Raw genomic sequence first — 17,447 nt, 5'->3', positions numbered from 1 at the left:
GAATGGCATATAGACTTCAATTTTAAATATCCTGAATTGTAAAACTAAATAAAAATTATACATATTTACAATTCACAACTAAAGAACTAAATATTTACAGATAGTTTTGGTATAAATCATGTCCGCGTGGAATTGTGTCAAGAATGCTGGCAGCATTTCCCCGTTGAACCGCTATGCCGATTCTCTGGGCAAAAAATGCACCAGCCCTCTTGTCACCAGTGGAGGCAATAAGGCGAGGAGTTATCTCATTTAAAAATTTTTTAGCACTGCTACTCCAAGGTCCAAGTGTTTCGACTGCAAACGGCACAAAGATGTAATTTGGAATTAGTGACGAATATTTGTGCCGTTTAGTCGTTTCAGCTTTTTCCGCTGCGGCTCCCGCTTTTAAGGCTGTTTCCCTGACATGAGACGGAGCAAGTGTGTCAACGCAGGTTGCTTCCCACAAAAGCGCCTGTCCCCTTTCCCAGGGAACAACGTCAATCCATCAGGTCTCTTGCCATCATTGCGACTAATTCCAGTAGGCTCGATAAGAGCAGGAACGTCGATGGTGGCAAGAGCTCTTTTTATGGTATCGTTTAGGGAACAGTGGTGAGAAAACCTACCTGAACTCTTGTTACAGGAAAGGCCGTGTAGTCCAAAAGAATCGACCTCTTTGCCGCACGGACATCTGTGTTCAAAGCACAATGGAGCTCCCAACCGAAGACCGAGAGCAATTCTAAAACTTTCATTGTCTAAAAGTGTCCCAAGATTTTTTTACGGCATTGCGTGTAACCAGTGACCTGACTCTTTATTTGACACAGCTAAAAGCCTGGCACGGTTTTTGTCACTTGTAAGATTTTGCGTCAAACTTATATGAGTATTGTGAACTATTGGTATATCCCAAAGTTTTTGTTTTGTAACGTCCTTCGGGATATCGCCATTAGGACACATTAACTTCCAGTTTTCTATTGCATCTGTAGCATCTGTAATTTGGACTGAATTAGATTTTAAGATTTCAGAACATAAACCCTTGATACTATGCACCTAAATTATATTCTATAAGATGTTTCTCGAAGCTTCACCATTAGGTGCATTTCACTTAATTTTGTAATAAAATTTACATGTAATAAAATTCTGCCACCAATATAGGAGGGTTTTAATGCAAACATAATTATTGCTATAAATTCTTGAAATGTGTATCAATAAACCAAAAACAATACTGTAAATAAATTGAACGCTATTTTCCTATTAAATGTTACACACATCAATATTTATTGTTCTCGCTTTATTAACTATACTAGCTGTGTCCGCGACTTCATCCGCGTAGAATTTAACAAAAAACTTATTGGTCAGTTCGCAGAGTTATAAAATAAATAATTTTTCTAAAATAAAAGTAGCCTGAGTTACTCTTTATTGCATCAGCTATCTGCTAGTGATTCACTGTCGGCGTGTCGGACTTAAACTTGTTCCGGCTAAAATTACCTGGAACAAGAAGACAGAAAGAAAGACAGACAGACAGCAAAAAATTTTGTATATGTACCGTGTATACATCCATAATAATATGCATTTAGTAAAAAGCGGTTATTTTAATATTACAAACACACACTCCAATTTTATTTATTTGGATAGATAAATATAAAATTTATAAAAGTTTTCGTACTTATAATTTACTACCAATTATAAAAATTTAATAAAATATTGAAACTAAGGTAAAATTTAAGTAGATTTATAAAAGTTTCGTTGTGCAAGGAATATTGAGCAGTCACAAGTCCGTCATGTCAGTTCTACGTGAGGCCACTACCAGAACGTTGAGAATGTGGATTTTACGTTAATGATATGAATTTTAATAAAAAAATTATATATTCAACTTAATTAGAGCAGTTAATCTTTTATAATATCACTTTGGTTAATTATCGTGTTTTTTTTAATAGACAGCTGAAAAAAATCCCTTTCTTTGTGTATGTAAGACGATAGCACCTCCAATTATGAAATAATTTTTTTAGCGAGTTAGCAATTCCAAGGTTGATGGTACATTTTGGGAAAAACAAACCTACCTTTAATTGTACACAATTTACGAATTTTATAAAAGATCATTAAAATTTAGCTATTTACTTTTTGCTCGTTTGCTTCAGCCTGCAGTATCCCACTGATGGGCATAGGCCTCTTTTCCCACGTAGGAGAAGGATCAGAGATTAATCCACGACGCTGCTCCAATGCGGGTTGCATATATATTACCTACTAATATATATAATAGTATAATCATTCTAATATGAATAATGATCGCTATCAGTGTACATAATAACAACCAAGACCGACGGCTTAACGTCCTCACAGAGGCACGGTGGGGAGACCCACAATGACTGCACAAACACCCAGACCACGGCAAACATCTGTATGGCCAATACAAATGATTGCCATGTGCCCCCGCACATGGCAATCATTTGTATCGAACTCGTAACCAGCGCAACAGCTACAATCGAGTGCTGTGACCGTTGCGCCAACGCGTCGTCGCTTTGTCATTTACTTTTCACACTATACTTTTGTTTATTTATTTTGTAGAGGAATATTTTGTTGTCAGTAATATTAATATATAAATTTTATTACTAAAATATTATATTTGTAGAGACGCCTAAAATCATTTACGCGTTTTGAACATCACATAAAACTAAAATGTTACCAGTTTATTAGTATTGAAGTTGAAATACGCAACTGGAGAATGTAAGTAGAGTAATAAATCGTTACCCACATTAGGCACGTAATGTTTTTTCACCGCTATTAAACTGGGATTTACGTGAAACTTGGAAAGACAAATTTTATTATTCGCTTCTGTAACCCTGCTAAATAAAATTATTTGAGACAATAATTGCCCTTGCTTGCAAATGAAATAAAAACTGACTTCAATTACATCGACAAGTAATGCAACGTAGGTCGCCGTAAAAATAGTCAAGTAAATATGAGTTATTAAAAATTACTAAAAAAGTAGTTATCAGATCAAAGCTGACCGATTGCTGGAATAATCATTTTGTAATAAAATAATAATTATTTTAAGCTTCTAAATAGAAATTAACTTCGGATTTAGGTTCTGCCCATTGAACTACATAACAAATATACTTGGGCTAGTTCAAATAAAAAAATTCATGTGCATAATTTTTGCGATTTTTAGCCATTTTTGTCGATTTTTTAGAATTTACACAAAATTAGGGGGTATACGGACTAAACAGACTTTAAATTCATATTTAGCGCATCGAAATACATAACCTTAGAAAGGTCTGGTCAAAAGTACAGAGTTCTTTTTTGTGGTCGTTGTAATTAAAAAGAGAACTAAAAATTATACGCAGATCAAATCACCAGAACTAGCTACGTAATAATTTTAAAGCGGTAGAGGAATTCGCTTGTATGTGTACAGAGCTACTTTAATTTCCATACTTCTAGGTAAGTATATCCTAGACTCAACGTTCATCAGTAGTAGTAGTTCAATGAAATGAATTACGGTCAATGCAAATTAACTCGTATTTCTACAACGAATTTTGATAGTATGAGAGTGATTACACTATTATATCCACCATAAATATTTTTTTATAATATCTGAAAATTCTTGTGGTAAAAATGAAAAAAAAACAAAGATCACCGTAGACCCGTAAAACCGTATTCCTAACACATAAAGTTCTTGGTCTTAGTTGCTGACATTGAAAAAAAAACTTGATAATCCCTATCAAAGAACTTACATTACAGTAATATGGGAAGAATGATGAAAATATTTTAAAACTTATTTACTATGGAGAAATAAGTTTTCCAGAAAGTTGACTTATAGAGACAGCACAAAACGGTTCAAATCATTAAATTAAAATAAAGCGATGTATTCTATGTACCTACATTTAAAAAAGCGTAGAAGACAATCTATAGACCTGACGAGGAACTCTTAACCCTCCGTTGGTCGCGTGGGGTCTTTGAAAGCCCAGGTGTTACAGAAATGTAAAATTTTAACATTTAAAACCATCTCAGCGATTCAATATTTTGGGTACCCTCCTAATTTGGATTATACTTGCTGCGTATACCCATTAACTTCAATTCGTGCGTAAATGCCGTGAGATACAAACGTGTTTTGTGCGTACGGGCTTTGAAAGACCCCACGCGACTAACCGCGTAAGTAAAATTTAATTGATTTTTTTAGATTAGATTTTATTTGTAACATATTTTTATGTATTTTTTTGTTATTTTAAAATTTTATTAACTGGTAAAATGGACGAAGAATAACAACGTCATATATCAAGCTGGTTAGATGATGAAAATAACAATGTTTACGGTGGTAGTAATAATGAAGATGGTGAAGGCAGTGTATATCCGGATAAAAGGAGTAAGCATAAAACTGATTCTGAGCAGAAATGTGAAGATGAATCTACAGAATAACATGAGGTATCTCCGGACAAACTGCTTGAGAATTGGGAATCTTTGCGTGAGCATCGTCAGGTTCTGGAATCGTTGGACGAATAGCATGTGTTTTTGGAATCGAATAAACAACACATAGATTTGAAAAGTTCGTATAGAGATGATAATGAAGAGCCATTGATAAATATATCGTCACAAAAGTTTTTCATCGTCAAAAAGAGGGAGAGAAATGGGACCTACGAAATAAGTTGCAAATTGATTGATAAATTGCTGTGACATAAAAAAAAATTGAGGAAGACACTTTTGCATTCATCGTCCAAGATCAACAGATCGAAAATTCAAATCTGTTTGCCATTATTGTAAGGGTAACATATGCCTAACACGTATTAAAACGGTATACACCGACTGTGTCCAAAAAGATAATCGGTAAAAAAATGACTGACTTCAATTGGTAAAAGTTTATGTTTTTTTTTGTTGGTGTTTTCCAAATTTTACGTAACTGTCTTTGTTATTTTAGTGTTATTGTATATATATTTATTAAAAGGAGAAATTCCTGCATTTAGTTACATTAAAACATTTTTTTTTGTGATTGTGATCTCAAGGAGAGAAATTTAGGTTCCTACTTTTAGATTGTAAGTTGAAGGCAGAAATAAAAGAATATTTTACGTAACTCGTTGTAGTTATATTGTAATTAGGTTAATTACCAATAATTTGCTAAGATAGTTAAGAAAATTTAATTAGATAGTTGTTTTTTAGGCTGTTTATTTTTGGGGTCTTGAGAGACCCCACGCGACCAACCGCGTAAACAAAAAATGCGCGACCGACCGAGGGTTAAGAATAAGAACTGCTTCACAGATATCTTAAAAATGTATATGCGTGGGTTTAGATTGCAAGTGAACGGTCGATGAAAATAGTAAGGTGCAGTCTAAATATAAATTAAAGTTAAGTGAGAAGAGTCGATGAAGTACGGCTTTTGGTAAGAGTAATTAGAGAGAGATAGAGGCGGGGGGTAACACTATGAATCAATAGGACAAGTAAAGCTGTTCAGTATTTGCACAACAAACTGTTTGAGTGCATAAATATACTTTTCTCTTTCCCTTTGCTATTTTTCTTTAACATATATATTTTTTGTTGTATCTTTTATTCGAAATTCCAGTGAATACCAATTTGTACCAGCCCAAAATTTACTTTGTCGCTTTTAAGGAATACGTTTTGAAAAGTGCTTGAATTGATTTCGTTATATATAATTATAATATTAGTAGGAAATATATCCACCAACTCAAAGTGAAGTAGCATAGTGACTTAAGCTTGAACCCATATCTTCAAAGGCCAAAAATCGACAACAATATGAGACAGTTCAAACTATGACACAATATTATCAAAATATGTTTCATCTCGGTTTAATATTTATATCGTTTCAAGATGCAATACTCCTCCTATACTATACTAATCCTAGAATAGTTTTGTTCACCGAATTGAAATTGTGATTCAAAGGGAAAAGCTTTAGATGTATGATAAGTAATTATTTACATTCTGTGATTTGTTATTTAACATAAGTCAGAAAATAAGCATATTTTAGGTTAGTTTTTCATTTTTGTCTCGTTTTAAGTAAAACATATTTTGTAAAAAAATTAAAGATAGTAAAAAAAAATTCTTTACAATATAAGGCAGATTAAGATTTTTAGATTTAGATAATTCATAAAATAAAAATGTTTTAATTACATGAATCACTTAATACTAAAATTATGCAATTGCAATTTATAATATATACACATTTTAATATGTAAATTATTTACTTAAAATGCTCACAATTGAATCATACATTGCTGCGTGGCTAAACGGACAGAAACGCAAATTTAAGCAAATTAAGACAAAAGGTAAATTGAAACGGTAAACGTTAAGGCACGATTTACCGAGATAAGGACGCATACACATATCACAGTCAAGATCTAACTCGACACCCTAATTTGATTCCACAATAAGGACGTCATCTGCAAACTTCTAAGGCTACGTCAACTATCTAAACATGTAGATTAGTTTAACGATAGAGACTACCGCATGATATATGAAATATTACTTTTCTAAATTTTCTTTATTCTTTTTTCAATCTTCATCGAAAAATATTTTTGTAGTCTGTGCTTTTATAGTAAACATTCTACACGGAGTAAGAGACCTATGCCCAGCAGTGCCATACAAGCTGAATCGTCGTTTATAAGTACATTTTTTATTTATTTATCACTAATCCACTCAAATCTTTATTGCATTAGACCAAGTAGAAAAATATGGATAGAAAACTGCGTTTTCCGGTAAATTTCACATTCTAGTCATTGACAAGAAGAGAAATTTTGAATAGTATAAAAGCTAATAATAATAATAATAATTATTATTATTATTATTATTATAACTAGTTAAGTTATAGGCTACAATATTTAAAGCTAATCTATCAGGTGTCTATATTACGAGTATATGATTTCATGTATAAGAACAAAATTTATAGATAGTTGCATGCATATAAATTTCAAAAGTTTAAAACTAACATACTCTAGTCATTCTCTAACCTGCGCTTCCAAGTAACGAGAGACCAAGTTAGTGTTAATAAAAGCGTTTTATCTGACCTTCCATCGGTCCTAAAGTTAAATTGACGTTACCTTAAACTCACATATCAACTTCAGTTCCGTTTTCGAGACGGTTTACCTTTCCACCGCGTTTAAGTTTAATCTTATGTAATGTGTTTAGGGCGCTGCAAAGTTTCGCCGGTATATATCGATGATTAACAGGTGTATTTATCTGAGTAGAAGTTATGTATTGTTTGTTACTTTGAGAAATTGTGTATTGCTAACAACAAAGGAACAGGAAATACTTTTTTTTTCGTTGTATTATTAATAGAAATAAAGATTTACTGTAACGGAAATAACATTTCATTTAGTGCGCATCACTTAAGCCAAAAATAGAACAAAAAAGCCGTAGTAGTGTTAGTAGTTACGAAGGTAAACGAAGACATGAAAAAATCTATTACTACTTATTATATCAGTCATTTAATAATAATATTTTCGTTTGATATGCTTTATTTTATAACGAATTTTGCTTAATCTCCTACTGATAATTTAGAGATTTATAAATTAAAAAATTCAAATTAAAATTGGCTGCTACAGAGACTAACTAATCTAATAATCTAAGACTAAAAATTAAAATTAAAATAAAAAATTCATTAAATTAATTAATTACTCGTAAAAGACTTTGAAATTATAAAACATTAATTTCAAATTTTAAATTTGTATACAAACTAAAACAAAATAAATTTCACGCGTATACAACAGCTAGTAAAAAAATAAGCAGTACATTACACCATGAACACATTTGCATTTTAAGCGACGAATTGAAACATAAAGTATCGCATTCACAAATCTCTTAATACCTGTCCGGACAGAATGTTGCAGTTAATGTTTGTGCCAGCTGTCGCCCCCGCGTGATAATATGGCGAGACTAATAGACGCGTTTCTTCGTATCGCGATTATTAAGGTGACGCTACTGTACTTTTTTTTTTAATTTTATTGCTCTGCATCTATTTATTGAAGTTTTAAAAATATTCTATAACACAAACAATAAGTTAGATAGACGATTAGATAAAATAAATCTTGTGTTAATTGTTAAAATTTGTATTTTTAATATTACGTAAAACATTATTTGTTTAGCTTAGATCCCAATACCTAACAAATGTATGTTGGCCATATTGGAACCAGACTATTTTTTTGCGCAAGTAATCGTTGTGCTAGTTACTATATATAATCCTCCTTATTTACTTCAAGAATAAGAAATATTACCGTGCTTAATATCTAATGTGAGATATCAGCTGTTGCTTTAAAAATAAATCGATTGAATCATAAAATGCGGTTAACAACGTTCTTATTAATATTCATCTTTAAAAATATTTTCTTTACGAAAATATCTTTTAAAAGTAGAAGATTAAATAAATCTCATTTTTACCAAGCAATCTTATGTTAGAGGGTATCTTTGAAAATAAACCGATATTACTTTGAATGTAAATATATTGCTCGTCTCTATTATCATCTCGTGGATATGTCTGTAAGTGTGTATGCGTGCCTGCGTGCGTAGCTGTTTGCGTGCGTATGTTCGAATTATGAAATATATATGTGTCAGCGGGCTTAGTAGTAGCGTATCGAGTTATTATAAGTTGTAATACTCGATATGAGAAAAAAAACAAGTGGCAAGCATTAATACGTTACAAGTTTTTACTTCTCACTGTATAAGTCCTTTGTATTCTTATTTCTTTACAAGGACCCAAAGACGTATTTTTTAAATATAACTAGGTCGGAATTAAGCGTATGGCTCACTTGATGGTAAGTGATTACCGTAGCTTAGAGACGCCTGCAACACCACAAGCATCGCAAGCGCGTTGCCGGCCTACCCCCAATACCAATAGGAGCTCTGGTCACATTCCTCACCACAGGAACACAGCACAGCTTGAAAACAGTATTATTTAGAAGTGATCTTCTGTAAGGTCGAGATACTTCCCAAGTCGGACTGCTCCGTATTTTGAGCGGGATATTTCCTGCTGCGCACTACCTCGGTTAAAAATACATCAGCTATGTCTTGGTCTACCTTTACATAAATTTATAGAAATACATTAATGGTTCTTGTATTAAAGTACTAATGAAGCCAAAAAAAGATAATATCATTACAAAATTATATTTATAGATAACATAAACGATTCTTTCCACATATTTAATTTTGGTTTTTAATCTAGATTACCAAATCGAGGCCGTTAGTTATTTTTTCTTTTTATATTTAATTAGTAAATTTTCAACGTAAAAAAAGGTTATACATATTTTAATTTTAATATCGTGCACTGACGATTGTATTCAATTATATCTAGTGAAGTGCTTTAAATAATTGATACATTTTTATAAAATTAAGTATTAAAAATGTACAGTATTAATAACTCACATCACGTGGAAGTAAATTGGAGTGTAAGCAAACAAGTTCTTAATGTCTATTGTAAAAAAAATAATATTAACCGACGTTGCGAAAATTATAAACCGACTTCAAAGAAGGAGGAAGTTCTCGATTCAGTTTTATTTTAAGTGTATTGTTGAAGTGAAATTTCTTTAGAATCGATGTGATTTGAAACTCGATTGAAACGAAAAACAGTGACGATAAAGAAACAAACACATAAATATATAGGATAATATGAAATAGAATACATCACTGCCCAAAACACGTAGATAACGCATGATGGCGCTTACGACCTTTTTCACGAGACTGTGATCATCGTCGATTGAACAAGTCGCAACAGCCTACCTTCCTACTACTTTTCACTTCTGCCGTGTGATGACTGATGATTGTCCCGTATCCTGGATTTAAACTTTGGATCGGATCCGATGCATATCTGATTCACAATAACTATTTTAATACATAGTAAGTGCTTTATATTGATACGTAATGAAAAAAATTATTATAATAATTATAGTTTCCATTTCGTAGGTTAACTGAGGTAGGGCACAGCAGGAATTTCCTGCTCAAAATATGGAACAGCCCGACTGGGGTAGTAACTCGACCTTACAGAAGATCACAACAAAATAATACTGTTTTCAAGCAGTATTGTGTCCTGTTGGTGAGTAAGGTAACCAGAGCTCCTGGGGGGATTGGGGATTGGGGATTGGGTCGGCAACGCGCTTGCGATGCTTCTGGTGTTGCAGGTGTCTATAAGCTACGGTAATCGCTTACCATCAGGTGAGTCGTACGCTTGTTTGCCGACCTAGTGACATAAAAAATATATATATTTTAATTTTATAAGAAAACCTATTTTTTGTTACTTGTACCGTTCACGATTGCGAACAATAAAAGGCGACTTACCCTTAAGTGCATATTTTTATGCGATATTCGTAACACGTTGTTACATTATCGCATCCGAGTTGTGTCACAATATGGAGTATAATGTCCCTTATTTATATGACAATCGTTTGTAGCGATACGAATGATGCGAAGCGGCAAATGTAAAAAATGGTTGTATATTTTTTCTTTTTACAGAAAATAATCAGAAGATATTTCTATATGTTATATTGTTTTTAATTTACGAGTAAATGCGTTTCTAATGCCTTAAAACATACTGACAAATACATTCAACGGATAACAGGGGGGTTAGTAATTACTATTTAAGCGTAAAAAATTGCCATTAACGTGTTCTTTCTCGCAGGGTTGTGAATGACACGTTTGTTTTATTTTTATTTCATTTTTATGTTTTTAGACTTGAGTAAAAAAACCTTAACAATACTCATATTTACCAAAGGAATATATGAAAAAAAATATATTTTACAATAAAACTAAAAATAATTTGTCAAATTTATTTAAAATTAATTAGTCCTAGATGTCACGCCTCCAAAGAGTCTATCACCACTTGGGCTCTTCAAATTTACATATGCCAAAATTTTGGCTCGTCTTAGTATATACATATATATCGATGCCTAACAGCCAAAAGGGGTTAAGCGACATTTTTTGAGAAATTGAGTTATATATATAGTTAGAATCGAATACAACTATATATCGTTGCCTAACAGCCAAAAAGGGTTAAGCGACATTTTTTGAGAAACTGAGTTATATATATAGTTTATATAGATTACATTACAGCCTATACAGTCCAGTGCTGGACATAGGCCTCCACAAGTTTACGCCAAAAATAACGTGAACTCATGTGTTTTGCCCATAGTCACCACGCTGGGCAGGCGGGTTGGTGACCGCAGGGCTGGCTTTGTCGCACCGAAGACGCTGCTGCCCGTCTTCGGCCTGTGTATTTCAAAGGCAGCAGATGGATGGTTATCCCGCCATCGGTCGGCTTCGTAAGTTCCAAGGTGGTTGTGGAACCTTGTTATCCCTTAGTCGCCTCTTACGACACCCACGGGAAGAAAGGGGGTGGCTAAATTCTTTAGTGCCGTAGCCACACAGCACAGCAGTTTATATATATAGTTGTATTCGATTCTAACTATATATATAACTCAGTTTCTCAAAAAATTTCGCTTAACCCTTTTTGGCTGTTAGGCATCGATATATAAACTATTTATATAACTCAGTTTCTCAAAAAATGTCGCTTAACCCTTTTTGGCTGTTAGGCATCGATATGTATGTATTGAGTAGATATTTATGTATATTTTGGCTCATCTTGGTATATACATATATATATGTATATGTGTGTATTGTGTAGATATTTATGTCTGTTATAGACTGCAATAAAATTGTAGATAATGTGAACTGAACAGAATAAGCATAATAACGTCTCGCTGATATGCATTGGTCTCTAATCCACGCAAAAAAGTTAAAGGTATAAAATAGGCTAACTACTTATATGTGTTGAGCAATCATCTTGTGTTTTTGAATTAATTTTACATAATTGATTATTTCTATAAGATCTCGAATCGAAGTTTCTGGAATATCCCTAAGGTGAACTTTCCCAAATATCCCTAAAAGTCAAAGGCCGCAATGTTAAGCCGAATAATTCTAAAGCCTTTGTGTTAAGTAAATTAGTATGATTTTCGTTGTTTATATAACAATCTACTGTCAATTGTGATCTCTTAATAAATTTATACGTAACATTCTAAACAAATTATTGAGTCTAGACTAAATCAGGTTATTATTAAGATTATATGATTTCACTAAATTTAGTTATTGCTACATTATGTCAAGCTCAGTCTTAACTTTCGCTTGAAATGTACACCTTATCTTATGAATTAACAAAACAGCTGATCTTACACGTTATTTATATTTCGCGGTATGCTGACTTTTTCCTGCGTCAGAAGTTACTTTTGTAGCTTAAGTAGTATAAATTTTATGGTATTATTGTACATTTTATATTCAGAAGATTTCTGTTCCGATGACACTATTCCAGTATAGGGTATTAATGTGATAGTTTCGAGTTTGATTATTGCTTTGTTACGTATGTTTGTACAAATATTTGTTTCTAGTCTAGGTTGTTTTGCGTGGTTCTCGTCACCGCTATGCCAAGGTAACGAAAAGCGTTTAATTATAGTTGCTGCCACAAATATTTGGTCGTTAAATATCATCTTTCTTCTTAGAAATAGAGACCTTTGAACAGTAGTATGAAAACACTCTGAGACAGGCTTTATTTTAATCGAGCGATATAAAAAGGCAGTCTGAGAAAATATCGAATGTAAGTTCACAATAATTAATAAACAAAATTACTTTTAATTGAAGTTTTTACTCAAGCAATAATTCAAACAAATCCATACAAAAGACCTTTTCAAAACTTTACCAACGAAGTGAATCAAAAGACTTATTTTAAATGCAAAATTTTGATATGACAACTCTCTACATACTTTACTTGAACTACACTACAAGTTTATTATAGTTGAATTTTGTCTAAAACCCACATAAACTACAATAGTTAGAAGGAACTAAAGCATCTTTTCGTAAGGAAACTTTTTTTTCTCACGTTATTTAATTATCTGTGAGTCGAAGATGAATATTTAACCGTTTTAGTTTAGTTAGTTTTAGTTTAGATTTGAACTCACGACCTTTCCGTTAAGAGCTTTGTGTTCTATTCACTAAGCCGATTTCGTATAATTTATGAAAATATTAGATACACAACATCTGCCGTCAGTTAAATAAATATTAGGACGAGAAAACGGAGCAATTAGGCTACTCGTACAATCTGGGGATTCGTTTATCGGGAAAATCATTTTATTTTTAGTCTATAATTTCCACGTGTGAGATTTTTTGTCCGTCCATCGTCAACAAACTGGGAACAAACCGGATGGTGCCGGTTGCGCTGGCGATTGCGGGTTCGATCCCCGCACATGACATACATTTGTATTGGCCGTATAGGTGTTTGCCATGGTCTGGGTGTTTGTGCAGTCCTTGTGGGTCTCCCCACCGTGCCTCAGAGAGCACGTTAAGCTGTCGGTCCCGGTTGTTATCATGTACACCTGATAGCGATCGTTACTCATAGTAAGGAATATATCCGCCAACCCGCATTGGAGCAGCGTGGTGGATTAAGTTCTGATCCTTCTCCTACATGGGGAAAGAGGCCTAACAGTGGGATATTACAGGCTGAAGCGATTAGTACCCCGAAAACGACAAAGAATATCTTTGATGATGATGTGAAATTATTTATATCACTTAAACGAAATTTAAACATTAGCGTAAAAATTATCGTGATAATGTCTAGATTTAGGTTTGACTCGTAAACACTAGTAAAACAAGTACAAATAATATACAGTACAAGTATCACATTGTTGTGTGTGTGTGTGTGTGTATTTTTTATACAACTAGGTTGGCAAACAAGGGTACTATAAGTCGTAATACTCGATATGAGAAAAAAACAAGTGGCAAGCATTGCTTACAAGTTATCACTTATCTACTGTATAAGTCCTTGGATTCTCATTACTTTACAAGGACCCCAAGACGTAATTTTTTTAAATATAACTAGGCCGGAATTGAACGTATGGCTCACCTGATGGTAAGCGATTAACGTAGCTTATAGACGCTTGCAATAACAAAAGCATCGAAAGCGAGTTGCTGATCCTACCCCCAATACCCCCAAAAGCATACCTCTGATCACCTTACTCACCACAGGAAAATAACACTGTTTGAAAGCAGTAATATTTAGCTGTAATTGTCTATAAGGTACTTCCATAGTCGGGCTGCTGCTTACGTCATCATTACAGCCTATACAGTCCACTGCTGGACATAGGCCTCCACAAGTTTACGCCAAAAATAACGTGAACTCATGTGTTTTGCCCATAGTCACCACGCTGGGCAGGCGGGTTGGTGACCGCAGTACTGGCTTTGTCGCACCGAAGACGCTGCTGCCCGTCTTCGGCCTGTGTATTTCAAAGCCAGCAGTTGGATGGTTATCCCGCCATCGGTCGGCTTCTTAAGTTCCAAGGTGGTTGTGGAACCTTGTTATCCCTTAGTCGCCTCTTACGACACCCACGGGAAGAGAGGGGGTGGCTAAATTCTTTAGTGCCGTAGCCACACAGCACTGCAGCACACACACAGCAGCTGCTTACGTAATATTATATAATACAGTACGTTTATTGTGATAGTATTTTTTAATGATAATCTGATGTATCAGACGTTAAAAATAAAGAGTTGCTAAAATTCGTATAACAAAGAAAATTATTATTAAAATCAATATTATATTTTATCAGTTTGTAGCAATAAATATAAAGAAAACAAGTAAAAGGAGCTAACTGTAAAACGACTTTATATCGGTCTTTGAAATTAATTTCCTAATGTTAACGTTTGGAAATACGCAAGTGCTATTTTTCTTTTTATTATATTCATCATGTTAGTTTTAAATACGTTACTTTTGATTGACATTTATTTTATACGAATTATATTTAGCAAATTGTCTCAGTTGCAGTAACGATTATTTAATTATTATTTTTTACCAATAGCGTATCAAACAAACTCGCCTAGTGGTAAGCAGGTTTCGTAGCCGAAGCCTGCAACACCCGGAGTATCGCACGCGTTGCCCCGACCCTACTACCGATGCTAACGTGGCACATAGCTCCATGGGAAGCTTTCTAATTAAAAAAAAAAACAATGTAACTGCCTCGCAATAGCGAATATTACGTTCATCTTTTTTTTTTTTGTTTTACCTTAAATAAATATCTTCGTACAATAACTTATTTATAGTTTGTTAATTATAGTTTTCTATTTCAAAACATAGATATCAAAACATGTGAAACAGTACATGAATTTTGCTACTCAATTGATGTACACAAATTCGACTAGCCGGTCTCAATAAAACCCATTTAAACCCTTCAACCGCAACATTGAAAGGAGCACAAGGGGTTTTTTACGGATGTAACTGAATATATCATCGTTACGAGCGGACCAATTTACGTAACCTTCCGGATTAAATCTAGCAGGTAAGGAATCGGAATATGCCATTCATTTCTGTTGTTGGATTTATTATATTTGATACTTTCGGATTTCGTCGGAATAATCTACGTTTTTCTTCTCATTTCGGATCGTAAAGGATTTGTTTGAATGAATAATTATTTATATTTTTTCTTTTGTAATTTTTTTTCGTTAGTTTTTTTCATTGATAAGTTTAAAAATTAGAATTGTGCTCGGATTTAGGAGTCGAATAGCCTGTATATATGAAAAGATAAAATCTAAAACCGTTAATAGTCTGTAGTCCGTCTGTCTGTCTGTAGTCTAATGATATATTAGAAGAAGGAGAAATCTAGCTATTTATAAGAATATGGTAATTGTGTATTAATTGTCTTTATTGATAATTGAATTTTGAGTATTAAGGCTGCAAACGGCTAAATGATAAATATCATACTACCATATAAGTTATTTGGATTCTAAATGTTATTATCATTATCAATTTTCATATGCTTCTTTTAAAATAAAGTAACCAAGGTACGAATAAAACCCATCCTTGCAAAATCACGACAGAGAAACAATAATATAAATAAAGAATTAAATAAAAATAATAATATATTAAAAGTACGATAATTGGAGACGAACTCAATGGAATAATATGAAGTTGAAAATATATTTTTAAATGTCATGAACACAAATTCAACTTAGAAATTAATCTATCTATTTTTATTCTAATTAAAACGTCTCGTGGCAGTCATCGGTTTGCTAATTTTTTTTTATACAACGAGGTTGGCGAACAAGCATATAACTCACCTGATGGTAAGTGGTTACTGGCATCCAACATAGGTTAGTCTAATTAGCACAAACTTATTAAGTTATAAGAATGAGTATATTTCGAATAATTATTATCTGATTAAGACACTCTTTATTTTCCAATTTAAATAATTATTTAAAGTTCTACTAAAATTAGTAACATAGAAATCATACATACGTTTATACATAATAATAATATCAAACGAGTACATGTATATTAAATTACATCTATTAAAATACGTGATTTGACTATTTAAGCGTGTATTTTGTTACGCACCGTTGGTGAAAAATAATTGTAAATATCGTTGTCACGAGGAAGCTATTTTTGAAATAAATGTGATTTCTGAATTTCTTTGTACTAATTTTAATACAAAAAAGTGTGTGTGTCAACTCCGACGCACGACTGGAGTTTACTCCTTCAGATCGACTATCTTACTACTAATAGGCACAAAAAAGGCATACTAGTCTAAGAAAAAAGTTAATACCATATAAAGTAGTAAATAAACGAATTAAATAACACCTTCTATCGCTTATTGAGTTCCGATAGATGGCGTTACGAGAAACGTAACAAGGTCATTCGTTCAGTAATTTTACTCCCATATTTTTTTCGAAGTAAACTCCAAAAATTCTACAGTCGAATTGAGACCTCCTCATTTTTAAGGTCGTTAAAAACAATATATTTTCGAAAATATATCAATATTCAGGTTTATGTCAACTTTGAGCCATTAAAACGATTTTTTTACCACCCGGGAATTCGAATTAGTTTCACTAACTTCTTTGAAAAGTTTCACATGGTATTTCGAATTTGTTTTATACTGTCGACAGTAAAAGTTAGGTGATAAAAATAAAGTAAACGTAAATATATATATTCTTTATTGCACTTTAAAAAAATCATAATTACAAGTCATTTTTTACAATAGATGTTGGCAAGGGCGAACTTATCTCTGTAAGAGATCTCTACCAGTCTACCCATGGTGGTGAGAGAAGATGTTATCGCGGGACTCATAAGCGCATTTGTGATAAAGTGAAAAAAAAAACTGAACAAAAAGTTAAAAATAAAAAAAAAGCCATATACATATTTTGCTATATATACATTCAGAATTAGCGATATAAAATACATATCTACTTAAATACATACGTAGTTACATGCCAATATACATGCATACATACCCACATACATACCTACATATACACATACATAAATACATACATACACACATACATACATACATACACATATACATACATAAATACATACATACACACATACAAACACATATACATACATACATATACATACATACATACATACATACATATATTGAGAGTACAACAATTATGAGAGGTTCATAGCCTCGGAGAGAAGATGTTTCCTTAGCCTGTCCTTGAAAGCATAA

This window comes from Melitaea cinxia, chromosome 16 (assembly GCF_905220565.1).
Source record: "Melitaea cinxia chromosome 16, ilMelCinx1.1, whole genome shotgun sequence".
NCBI classification, from domain to species: Eukaryota; Metazoa; Arthropoda; class Insecta; order Lepidoptera; family Nymphalidae; genus Melitaea; species Melitaea cinxia.
Note: the sequence above shows the minus strand (reverse complement) of the source record.